We start from the raw sequence: 12899 nt of genomic DNA, 5'->3' as shown, positions 1-12899 counted from the left end.
CGTGACAGCCTCACCTACTTCATGAAGAAGGGGAATCTATTCTAAACTATTGCATACATACGAACGAGTCACCTACATACAAACAAGTTCTGTTCGGAGAGTGTGTTCTAAGTCCAGTTTGTTTTGTAAATCCAAAAGTTAGCCTAGGTACCCAACTAACCCAATCAGCTATATAGTACCGTACTGTAATAGGTTTATAATACTTTTCACACAAATAATACATAAAAAACAAGCACAAAAAATAAAACATTTTTAATCTTACAGTACAGTACCTTGAAAAGTACAGTAGTACCAGCTACATCACCGCTGCTTTTACACTTGCTTCCGGACATCCTGGGTTTGAAATAAAGATACTGTACTACTGTACTCTATACAGCACTGTACAGTAAAGTACACAAAAGCACAACCACTTGTAGAGGTTGCACGCACGTGACAATGCACGCCAGACACATAAACTAGCTTACGTGATTGGACATGCAAACGCATGTTCGCATCTTTGAAAGTTTGCAACTTGACGGTTGGTATGTAATGTCTTCAACTTTCCATCTTCAAACCTACAAACTTGGCCCCCACCACAGTCCAGCTTCCACCTGCCTGGACTCCAGCCTCAAGTTGGCGAGGGCTCTCCTCCTGTGTGGGGTTGACCCTCCACCATCTGTGTTAAGGATTTGGATCCACCTCCAGTGCCTAAAAACCAGTACCCTGCTCAGACCAGAGTTTCCTATCCACCATGTGGGGTTCTCCTTCCTGTCTGCAGCTTGCAGTCTCTCCACCCCTCCTCTGTCTCCCAACAGCTCAGCCCTCTCCCCGAAGCTTTCTTTCCTATCCAGCCAGGACCCGGGGAGTCATAATCTAAAAGTTACTTTCTCATGGTAACCCAGATTCTCTTGTCTTCCTGGCTCTCAGCCCAGCAGAACTCCAACCTGGATTCACACTCCGATCTGCCTGTGCAGCGTCCCCTCCCCCATGCCGCCCACTCCCCGGCCTGGCTGAGAGCTGCTAGCCAGTGTCTTATTCCAGAGTAGAATGGTACACATTGTGCATCAGCTGGGCTCCCCACACCAGCCATTTCCTTGTCCTTGTCCAGCTTCCATCCTGCTCAACAGTGATTCCAGAGCGTCACCTCTTTCCTCAAGCCTCCTCTTCTCCCTGCCATACCTCTGAGAGGGGAGCTTCAACTTCCCATGCACTCAACTGCAAAGTCACCTCTGGCCAGAACTGTGAAGGGTCTGAGGTTTACCCTATGTTCAGGCTAACAGGTCAGCCTGCTACAGTTTTATGGATGCTGGCAGAAGAAACGAGACTCCAGGGTCAGAGACAAAGGACATGATTACTCATGACACGGCAAGCAACACAGACTTCATGAGAAGTCTTGCCCCTCCTTGGCCCTCAGACCCCACAAGGGTGAGGCAGAGGGACCCAGGAGGGGCCACACAACGGGGGTGCTGAACACTCAGTGGGTTTGCAGCACAGCTGAGGAACCCTGAACGAGGAAAACCAGAATCTTCTACAGTGGGCTGCAAGCAAACCTGCCCTTGCCCTAGAGGGAGGCATTAAAAATTATGCTGGAAGTAAGAAAATCTGCCCTCTACGCCAGGTGGGGGGCATTATCTTTATCTTCCAAGACCGTTTGCTACATACCAACATTCTTGGAAAGATAATCTGGGACAATAGGCAGTTAGTGCCTCTGCTGTCATGTGCAAAACATGCCCCACCCATTGAGGCCTCCCAACTATTCATACCCATGCATCTTCACCTGCATCCCTGCAGGCTCTCCTCCAGGGAAAGCGGGCCTCCCTGCTGTGTGCTCCTACCTCGTCTGGTCTTGCTTTTGCAGCCATCTCCTCCCTATCTACAGGGTCCTTATCCTGGCCTTTGAACATACCCCCTAATATCTCATCCTGAAGGGCAAAGCACAGCCAAACAAAGTCAAACAAAACCTCTGTTGAGCGGACACTCTTCTTAGCTACCCTTTCCTTTTCAGCCTTGTTCTTGGTGGGAAGTCCGTGCTGTCACCATTTCTTTCTGAGTCTGGTTTCTTTATCTACTTCACCACTGAAACTGTCCCCAGTGAGGCTACCAGGGCCTTCATCATTCCCAGTGGGACAATGGAGCAGACATTTTCCAGTTCTAGTCTTGCTGTGTCTGCCTCTGACTCTGAATTTAAAAAAAAAAAAAAAAAAAAAAAAAAAAGTGTCCGTCTCAGGGCTACTTTTAGGCTTTGTTAAATCCAACATCCGGCCACTCCCACGAGGTGGTTCCTGCTGCCTGCCTTTTTCCAATGTGAGTTATGCTTTCTTGTGTGGACCTGAAACAAGCAGACGGACAGATATTTCTCCAGCAAAAATGGTTTTATTTGACCTACTGTATAGCACAATAGCACAGGGAACTATACTCAATATCTTGCAGTAACCGATAATGGAAAAGAATCTGAAAAAGAATGTATATATAGATATCAATATATACAATATATGACCGAATCACTTTGCTGTACACCTGAACCTAACACAACATTGTAAATCAACTACACTTCAATTAAAAAAAAATTGGAATCAGCAGAGAATTGGAATTCAGGGCCTGCGACTATGGACCATGTGCAAGTCCCCCAGGGCAAGGGAAGGAGATGGCTTTTATAGAGGGGAAAAGGGAGTTGGGAGGGCTACTCCATGGCTTTTCATTGGCTGAGTCCTTGCCAGGAAGGAAGAGGAGTCTTTCTTCTTCCTGTTGAGTTCTGCAGCCCTGGCAGGGCATGAGAGCTACCCTCATCCGTCTCCCGGCTCTATTTAATTGAAGTTTCTGTTTATTAATTTTTTACGCCTGCTTCTTTGCTTGTCGCGTATATTTTTGTTGGAAACTGGACATTTTAGATAATAACATTGTAGCAACGCTGGGTACTGGTCCCCACCCCCACCTCCTGGCCCCAGGCTTATTGTTACTTGCTTGCTTGTTCAGTGACTGGCCGGCTTATTTTAGTGACGACTTCTCCTCACTCCCCTGAAGTGTTAAAGCTCCGTTGTCGCTCCGCAGGAGTGTGCAGTTCAGGGTCTGTCCACAGTCACCCTGGGACTGCACTGACTGGCTAGACCCTCTTCCCCTCTTTCCCCGACCACACCCAGCTGTCAAGATCCATTAATTGACAGCTGTTGATCTATCGCTTACAAAAATGCCCTGGGACATAAATTGGTCTACAGGCTCAGGCTCCTTTGAAGGAGTAGCTACTGAGGTTAGTGTCTGCTGTTTCCCTCCCTGGTTCTCTCCTGCAAACTAGCTGGCTTACACTTTAGCCTGTATCTTCATGGAATCTACCAATCTCCTCCCAGTTGCCTTTCACCACAACCTCCTTTTTTGAGAGCATCCTTAGGCTTGAACTTCTTCACTCTCTGTTGCAAATGAAGTCAGTTCCTTTAGGAAGAGATTAGACCTGTCTGTTTTATATAGCCTGCTTCTATCCCTAGGCAAAATCTCTGAGCCTGGACTCCAGCTGGGGGTGGGGACAGTGATGTGCTGCTCTCTGCGTGATACCCCTGTTTAGGAGTTGACCATGTGGCAGAAGAGAGGCAGTAGCCTCAGGTCTTCTCTGCTTGCCTCTCCTGGCATGGAACCACCACTTTATAGCCGGGGCAGGGATGATCAAGGTCCCAGTATCCTCCGTGACACAACGCGCGAGGTGGAGCCCCTGTTCCATGACTGGGGGCTGAGGAGAAGGGAGTCCAGTCTCTGGGTCACACTTGTCCAGAGCTTAGCCTCAGCAACAGGTAGCTGGGGCAGGATGAGAAATGCTGTTGTATTGCTTCTCCCAGAAAGCAAGCCCTCTGACCAGGAAGTGACAGGAGAGGGAGCCCTGTGCGCTTGGCTGTACCGATCTGGAGTGGAGTTTTTGTCTCCACTGGGCTGGGAGTAGGGAGAGAGGGCGCAGTTTTGGCTCAAAGACTCTTATCAACTTTTAGCAGATTTCCTTGAATAGATGTTTCTTCATTTGCTGTATATCCTTAAGACCACAGTTTCCAGATACTTCAAATGATTATCTTTTTATACTATTCACCAGTTTCACTGCATAGTGGGTCTGTGGAGTTCCTTCAGCCGTCATGCTGGAAGTTTATCCCCTGCAATGGTTTTTTTTTTTTTTTTTTTTTGTGGTACGCAGGCCTCTCACTGCTGTGGCCTCTCCCGCTGCGGAGCACAGGCTCCGGACGCGCAGGCCCAGAGGCCACGGCTCACGGGTCCAGCCGCTCCGCGGCACGTGGGATCCCCCCGGACCGGGGCGCGAACCCGGTTCCCCAGCATCGGCAGGCGGACGCGCAACCGCTGCGCCACCAGGGAAGCCCCCTGCAATGGTTTTTAACTTAATGTTGGCTTTTCTGTTGATATGTTATCTTACAATTCTGTTGTTTGAGTCAGGGAAGTTTGAATACAAACTGGATATTTGGTGAATCTAAGGAACTGTTAAATTTTTTAGGTGTGATAACATTATTTTAAAGAGTTCTCGGGCTTCCCTGGTGGCGCAGTGGTTGGGAGTCCGCCTGCCGATGCAGGGGACACGGGTTCGTGCCCCGGTCCGGGAGGATCCCACGTGCCGCGGAGCGGCTGGGCCCGTGAGCCGTGGCCGCTGGGCCTGCGCGTCCGGAGCCTGTGCTCCGCAACGGGAGAGGCCACAACAGTGAGAGGCCCGCGTACCGCAAAAAAAATAATAATAATAAAGAGTTCTTACCTCTTTGTAATACATACTGAAATATCTACAGATGAAACAATATGATGCATGGGATTTGCTTAAAATAATCAAGTGTGAGCTATAAGTGGGGAGGGGATGGGGACTACAGATGAAACAAGATTGGCTATGAGTTTATATTATGTTATGTTGTATTAGTACTTATAGTAATTAATATGAGCTGCATAGTAGGAGTTCATAACACTATTCTTTCTACTTTTGTATGTGTTTGAAATTTTCCATAATAAAAAGTTAATTGTTTTCTTTTGTCTACATGTGAAACATACTTCGTTAGATATCTTAGAAATATGTCATCAAGTTGAATTAAAATCTTGAGCATATATACATACGTTTCACCTAAGATTAAGTTTTACAGAACCGGGAGATCAAACTTCAAGTACTCTAGGTTCTGAAAGAATTTTTATAAGCATCTTTGTAAAAAAAATTTTTTTTACTAAAATCAATTTATTTTTCAGTATCTGAAATGGCATGAATTTCAAGTAAGTTCCTAATCAAAATTTATCAGATGTTCTAATTACGCATCAGAAGCTAGTTTTGTCATTTCAGTCAAAACCATTTTTAGATGATTAATTATTTTATGAAAAAAAGCTATGATGAAAAGTGTTCCAGTTGTATTTCAAGAATTTATAAGAAGACAGATTTACGCACTGAATTGAAGCTGAGTAGAAACTGAGCTTACAAAAAGAAAATACAGCTGATGACAAAATTTTGAATATCAGCTGGGATGTTCTGGATCAGTCAGAATATGGATTAGCATTTGTGATTCAAACAATTAGTGCCTAATGCTTTTCAAGATGTAAAATGTTTCTTTTTTTTACATTCTTCTCTATAGACCTCTTAATGGGAATTTTTTTTTTCAATCCCTTGAAAATGTCAGCCTCTTGAAAAAATAAATGTTATTTTGTCAGAAATGATAAACTAGTTTTGACAATAGATAATTTGCCTATTTGTATGACAGTGCAGTTGATAAAATTTTGCGCAATTATAATTGGTCTCGGTAACAGTAGGAAACAAAAATGTTAAAATTATGAAACTTAAAGTGATTTCATCATTAATCTCAATTGTGCTTCCATAATCTTGTATTTATTATAATGAATTAACTATTCCCGAAATAAATCACAGTGATTTATTATTTTTCTGTCTATGATGCTTAACACTGTTCACCGTGATTTTTTTTTTTTTTAGTTTGGAATCCAAATTGAATCCATTTGCTATCTTTTTAAAAAATATATTTATTTATTTTATTTATTTATTTTTGGCTGCATTGGGTCTCTGTTGCTGCATGCGGGCTTTCTCTAGTTATGGCGAGCGAGGGCTACTCTTCGTTGTGGTGCACAGGCTTCTCATCGAGGTGGCTTCTCTTTGTTGGGGAGCACGGGCTCTAGGCCTGCGGGCTTCAGTAGTTGTGGCTCGCAGGCTCTAGAGCGGAGGCTCAGTAGTTGCGGCGCACGGGCTTAGTTGCTCCGTGGCATGTGGGATCTTCCCGGACCAGGGCTCGAACCTGTGTCCCCTGCATTGGCAGGCGGATTCTTTTTTTTTTTTTTTTTTTTTTTGGTGGTACGTGGGCCTCTCGCTGTTGTGGCCTCTCCCGTTGCGGAGCACAGGCTCCGGATTGCGGAGCACAGGCTCCGGATGCGCAGGCTCAGTGACCATGGCTCACGGGCCCAGCCGCTCCGCGGCATGTGGGATCTTCCCGGACCGGGGCATGAACCCGTGTCCCCTGCATCGGCAGGCGGATTCTCAACCACTGCGCCACCAGGGAAGCCCCTGGCAGGCTGATTCTTAACCACTGCGCCACCAAGGAAGTCCCCCAAATTTCTTTCTATTGTTAATTTTTAATTTAATTCCTTGTGCTTGAAGACCATAGTTGGTTGATTTCAATCCTTTTAAATATATTATGGTTTTTGGCTTAGCATTTGGTTTGGTCTGTCCCAAACAATATCCCATGTGCACGTAAGAAGAATGTGTATTCTGCTGTTGTTGGGTGTTCTCTAGATGTCTGTTAGGTTGAGCTGGTTTATAACTTTCTCCATCCTTGTTGATTTTTCTGCCTTATAGTTCTATCCATCATTGAAAGTGGGATATTGACGTTCCTAATTACTATTGTTGATTTGTCCACTTCTCCCTTCAATTCTATCAGATTCTGTCTCATATATATTGGAGGTCTATTGTTAGGTTTATATGTGTTTATAATCATTACATCTTCTTGATAGACTAATCCCTTTATCAATATAAAATGTCCTTCTTTATCTCTAGGTACAGTTTTTATCTTAAAAACTAGTTTGTCAGGCTTCCCTGGTGGCGCAGTGGTTGAGAGTCCGCCTGCCGATGCAGGGGACACGGGTTCGTGCCCCGGTCCAGGAAGATCCCACATGCCGTGGAGCGGCTGGGCCCGTGAGCCATGGCCGCTGAGCCTGCGCGTCCGGAGCCTGTGCTCCGCAACGGGAGAGGCCACAACAGTGAGAGGCCCGCGTACCGCAAAACAAACAAACAAACAAAAAACTAGTTTGTCTGATGTTATTCTAGCCACTCCAGCTGTCTTAAGGTTGCTATGTGCTTGTTATAATTTTTTCATCCTTTTACTTTCAACCAGTTTGTATCTTTGAATCTAATGTGTGTCTCTTGTAGACAGCATATAGTTGAATATATATATATATTTTATGCAGTCTGATAATCTCTGACTTTTGAATGGATTGTTTAAACCATTCACGTTTAATGATACCATTGATACGGTGGATTTATATCTGCCATTTTGCTTTTTGATGTTTATATGTCTCATAATTCCTTTCCTCTGTTTCTCCTTTCATGCTTTTAAATTATTTGTTTATTCTTTTCCTATAAGAAAATAGGACTATAGTTGCTATAGGAGTTAAAATTGCTCTAGGGCTTACAATATACATCTTAACTTATCATAATCTACTTTTTTTTTCCATCACACTGCGCCGTTTGTGGGATCTCAGTTCCCTGACCAGGGATTGAACCTGGGCCACAGCAGTGAAAGTCTGGAATCCTAAACACTAGGCCACCAGGGAACTCCCCAGAATCTACTTCTTGAGATATACACTAGCTTAATTCCAGTAAGAAATAGAAACTTTATTCCTACATAATTCCCTTTCTTCCCTCTTTTTGCAATATTTTTTTTTCCGATATTCTTGTTATACATTTATGTGTATATATTTACAAACTCAACAATATGTTGTTATTATTATTATTTATATAATCTTGTGTATTTTAAAGAAGTAAAGGGGAAAATGAGACCTCAGATATGTTTATGGGGTTAAAAAATTAATCTTCTTATTTATCATTTCTGGTTTTCTTTATTTCTTCTTGTAGATTTGCATTACCATGTGGTGTCATTTCCTTTTTTCCAATATAACCTCATTCTCATCACCTTCCTTTGTATTGTTGTCAAGTATATTAACATTTCCATGTGTTTTAGGCCCAACAGTACAATTTTATAGATACTGTTTTATGCAATTACTTTTAAAATCAGTTAAGAGAGGGAATAAAAATAAATATGTAAGTATACTTTCATTTATTATTGCCTACATTATTACCTTTATTGGAGTTCTTGGTTATTTCATGTGGATTCAAATCACTGTCTGGGTCATTTCCTTTCTGCTTGTAGAACTTCTTTTGATATTTCCTATAAGGAAAGTCTGCTAGCAAAAAATTCTATCAGTTTTTGTTTAATTTATAATTTTACCTTCATTTTTGAATGATAGCTTGGCCTGGTATAGGATTTTGGGGTGTCATTTGTTTGGGTATTATTTATTTTAGTACTTTGTATACATTGCCCCACTGCCTTCGAGCCTCCATTGGTTTTTTAATTTTTTTAAATAAATAAATTTATTTATTTATTTATTCTTGGCTGCGTTGGGTCTTCATTGCTGCACGCAGGCTTTCTTTACTTGTGGTGAGCCAGGGCTACTCTTTGTTGTGGTGCGCAGGCTTCTTATCTCAGTGGCTTCTCTTGTTGTGGAACACAGGTTCTAGGTGTGTGGGCTTCAGTAGTTGTGGCATGCAAGCTCAGTAATTGTGGCTTGTGGGCTCTAGAGCGCAGGCTCAGTAGTTGTGGCACACAGGCTTAGCTGTGCTGCGTCATGTGGGATCTACCTGACCAGGGCCCGAACCTGTGTCCCCTGCATTGGCAGGCGGATTCTTAACCACTGCTCCACCAGGGAAGTACCCTCCATTGTTTTTGAAGAGAAGTCAGGTGTTAATCTTATTGTTAACACATATCAGATTAATTGTTTTTATCTTGATGTTTTCAAGATTTTCTCTATGTTTGGCTTTTAACAGTTTGATTATGATGAGTCTGGGTGTGGATCTTTTTGCATTTATTCTATGTGAACTTTTTTGAGCTTTTTGGATGTGTGGATTGGTGTTTTTTCATCAAATCTGGGAAGTTTTCAAGTGTTATTTCTTTGAATATTTTTTTCTCTCTGCTCCTTCCCATCATGCACATGTTGGTGTGCTTAAGTGGTGTTCCACATTTCTCTGAGGCTCTGTTCATTGTTTCTCATTATGTGTTCTTAATGTTCTTCAGATTGCATAATCTCTATTGATCTATCTTCATGTTGACTGATTTCTTTTGCCAACTCAAGTCTATTATTGAGCCCCTCCAGTGAATTTTCTGTTTTGATTATTATACTTTTCAACTCCAGAATTTTCATTTTTTTATTAAACAAACTCAATGGAATTTAGAGATGTGTTTTTTTATTTTTTAATTTTATTTATTTATTTATTTATTTTTGGCTGTGTTGGGTCTTCGTTTCTGTGCGAGGGCTTTCTCTAGTTGCGGCGAGCGGGGGCCCCTCTTCATCGTGGTGCACGGGCCACTCACTATCGCAGCCTCTCTTGTTGCGGAGCACAAGCTCCAGACGCGCAGGCTCAGTAGTTGTGGCTCACGGGCCTAGTTGCTCCGCAGCACGTGGGATCTTCCCAGACCAGGGCTCGAGCTCATGTCCCCTGCATTGGCAGGCAGATTCTCAACCACCGCACCACCAGGGAAGCCCCAGAATTTTCATTTTTTAAAAACAATTTCCATCTCTTTATTAACATTCTGTACTTCATGAGTCCTCGTTATCATACCTCCTTTACTTCTTAAACATAGTTTCCTTTGTTTTTTAACACATACTTATAACAGTTGCTTTGAAGTCTTTCTCAAATGTGTTCAACTTTTGGACCCCTTCAAAAGCAGTTTATATTGCCTCATGTTTTTCCATGTGTGTGAATCACACATTCCTGATTCTTTGCATGTCTTAAAGTTTTTTTGCTCTTGTTGAAAGTTGGACATTTTAGACGATATATTGTAGCAACACTATATACTGAATGTCCTCCTGCTCTGAGCCTTATTGTTGTAACTGTTGTTTGTTTGGATACTGGTTTATTTGTTTAATTCTCAACTAATTCTGTGAAGTCAACTTCCTGGTTTGTGTGTAGAGTGGGCATCTTCTGATGTCTCTGCTCAGATTTTTCTTTTTCTTACAAAATTAAAAAAAAAAATCTTTTAACCTGATTTCCTACAGATCACCCCCGGTCAGCATAAGCCACTTATTGGTCAAAAGTTGTGCTTAAGCCCCCTTAACCAGTTATATTTTTAGTTCTCAGCTCTTGGATGTAGGTGTGTAGCTAGGAGACAGCTTTCACAGTTTGGGAGTTCACAGTTTTGCCCCATGTTCATCCCTTCTGAGGGGGTGCAGCCTTGGGCATTTTCACAGTCTTCCAGAGCACCAAGGATGAGTGTGATTTTATTTGGGTATGAATCTCCGGAGTCACCCTGGGGCACAGCAGCTTATTGTTCAGCCGGCATTTGGTCAGAATTTGTGCTTCAGTCCCTTGAGCCAGTAGGGCTCCTGCTCTTTGCTGTTGGATGTGTGTGGTGTGGAGAATGCTCTCAAATCTGCTCTGTATCCTGCTCTGACTGCTCCTGCATGGGTGCAACCTAGTACATGCAGCCGCCTTCCAGACGCCCCAGGGATGAGTGGGATCCTGGGAAGACTCTTCTTGGCTGTCTCTTTCCCTGGTTCTCTCTGTTAAACTTCTGGCTGGTCTGCTACTGTTCTGGTTTCTACTACTGTCGTGGAGCTACCACCCCTTTTAATTGTTTCCCCCAAATGTGCTTATATCTGAAGAACCCACAGATCTTCACAGCATCCAGGCACTGTCGCCTTGGATTTTGAAGACATAGGGCAAAGGATGTAGGGAAGCCTCTCTGGGGCCTGACCAGTGTTAGTCATAAAAGTGTATGTTGGGGACTTCCCTGGTGGTCCAGTGGTTAAGACTTCGCCTTCCAACGCAGGGGTTGCGGGTTCGATCCCTGGTCAGGGAACTAAGATCCCACATGCCGCAGGACAACTAAGCCCACGCACCGCAACTACTGAGCAAGCAAGCTACAGCTAGAGAGCCCGCATGCCACAACTAGAGAGAGAAGCCCGTGTGCTGCAGTGAAAGATCCCATGTGCCGCAACTATGACCCGATGCAGCCAAAAATAAATAAATAAATACATAAAATAAAAAATAAACTCATTGTTTAAAAAAAAAGAGTGTATGTTGACGGTTATGGGTCGTGGTTGTGCTGTGGCAGCTACGAGCACCAGATCCAAGTGACATAGGTGCTTATTGGTCTTTAAGTTTGTACTTGTATGTTGGTGATATGGGGCCTTCTAAAGTGCAGGGTTGGGCTTCCCTGGTGGCGCAGTGGTTGAGAGTCCGCCTGCCGATGCAGGGGCGGCTGGGCCCGTGAGCCATGGCCGCTGCGCCTGCGCGTCCGGAGCCTGTGCTCCGCAACGGGAGAGGCCACAACAGTGAGAGGCCCGCATACCGCAAAAAAAAAAAATAAAAAATAAAAAAAAAAAATTTTAAAGTGCAGGGTCCAGGGAAGGGGCTCTTGTCTGTGTCTCAAGGTGATATTATTCTATACTCTCTTTTGGGCAAACTTTCCTTTTTTTTGTAGCTAGAATGCCTCTGTTTTTTCTTTGTAACAGGCTCCACTGACATATCCATTTTTTAGAGGTTTCTCACAGGAACACAAAGGCAAAAATAATATCGTTTGGTAAAAAAGGAAAAAAAAATAGAACTTTAATTCATGGATCTTTGTTGTTTAATGAAGGAGTCGATGACTAAGGGTGCCCTAGGCAAGGATTCAATATTAAGTTGGCTTTCTAGCCTTTCTCCCACACAGAATGTTCTATTTCCCGGTTGGTCACACTCAGCAGGTGTGCTCATCTTGGACACTGAATCTGGATCAGATGGCCTGTTGCGAGCCCTCTTGTCTTCTGGAAGGGCCAGGCAGACCCTGATAGACTTGTATGATGACACTTCTTTGGTCTCTGGACACAACTACGGTATTTCTTATTCTCTTAAGTCTCCAATATCAACAATAGAACCCTAGCTCGTTTTCTAAGATCACAGCTTACTGTTCCTCAGGGCCTGGGAGGTCATCTACCATCCCACTGCATCTCCTTTTGGAGGAATTACTGTCTGAGGGAAAGGCACATGTACACCTTGGCCCACGTCATGGTAACAAGTGCCGTCTAAAAGCAACATGACGCAAGATCAAAGTTTTTGCTGGTGAACTCATTTACTTTACATTTATTGAGAAATTACTATATGCTGGACTCCTGGGGTGGGAACTGTAAACTGGTGTGTGACCGTGTGTCAGAAGACACGGGAGTCCACTGGAGGCACACAGGAGGGGGGTCTAACCAGCATGAGTGCAGAAAGGTTCCCCATGCCTTGTTCCCATCACGGCCAGCGAGACCCACAGAATAACATGGGACGCAGACCCGCAAAAGGCAGCACCAGGAAGGCTGAGGATGAGGCTCGAGCAGAAAAACTCTACCCTGGCCACATCTAGCCCAGATTTCCACCAGTACCCAGAGAGGAAGGGTTGAAAATTAATGGCCAAATTGCAGGACCCCTGCAATGTTAAAAATTGTTGTGTTGAAGGTGCCTTGTGGAGAGGTTTTCAGGGTTGACAGGAGACTTTTTTTTTTTTTTTTTTTGGCCGTACCCTGTGGCTTGTAGGATCTCAGTTCCCTGACCAGGGATTGAACCCGGGCCCCCTGCATTGGGAGCATGGAGTCTTAACCACTGGACCACCAGGGAATTCCCAGGAGACTTTGTGTGTGTGTGTGTGTGTGTGTGTGTGTGTGTGTGTGTGTGTGTG

General features: G+C 43.9%; 1 protein-coding gene across 16 annotated transcripts in view; it reads left to right on the top strand.

Annotated features, from left to right (window-relative positions):
- The window catches only part of METTL23 (methyltransferase 23, arginine), a 115470-nt gene that overhangs the window by 23056 nt on the left and 79515 nt on the right, over positions 1-12899 (top strand). The window contains exon 6 of one of the 16 annotated variants that reach the window (XR_008616522.1): positions 907-4093. The exons of the other annotated variants lie outside the window; for them this stretch is intronic. The gene's annotated coding sequence lies outside the window, so the exon portion shown is untranslated. Of the gene's footprint in view, positions 1-906; positions 4094-12899 lie in introns of those variants that run through there. 16 annotated transcript variants of the gene reach the window in all.

This window comes from Physeter macrocephalus, unplaced genomic scaffold (assembly GCF_002837175.3).
Source record: "Physeter macrocephalus isolate SW-GA unplaced genomic scaffold, ASM283717v5 random_62, whole genome shotgun sequence".
Classification (NCBI taxonomy): domain Eukaryota; kingdom Metazoa; phylum Chordata; class Mammalia; order Artiodactyla; family Physeteridae; genus Physeter; species Physeter macrocephalus.
The sequence above is the reverse complement of the archived record's forward strand: the minus strand, read 5'-3'. Positions and strand labels throughout refer to the sequence as shown.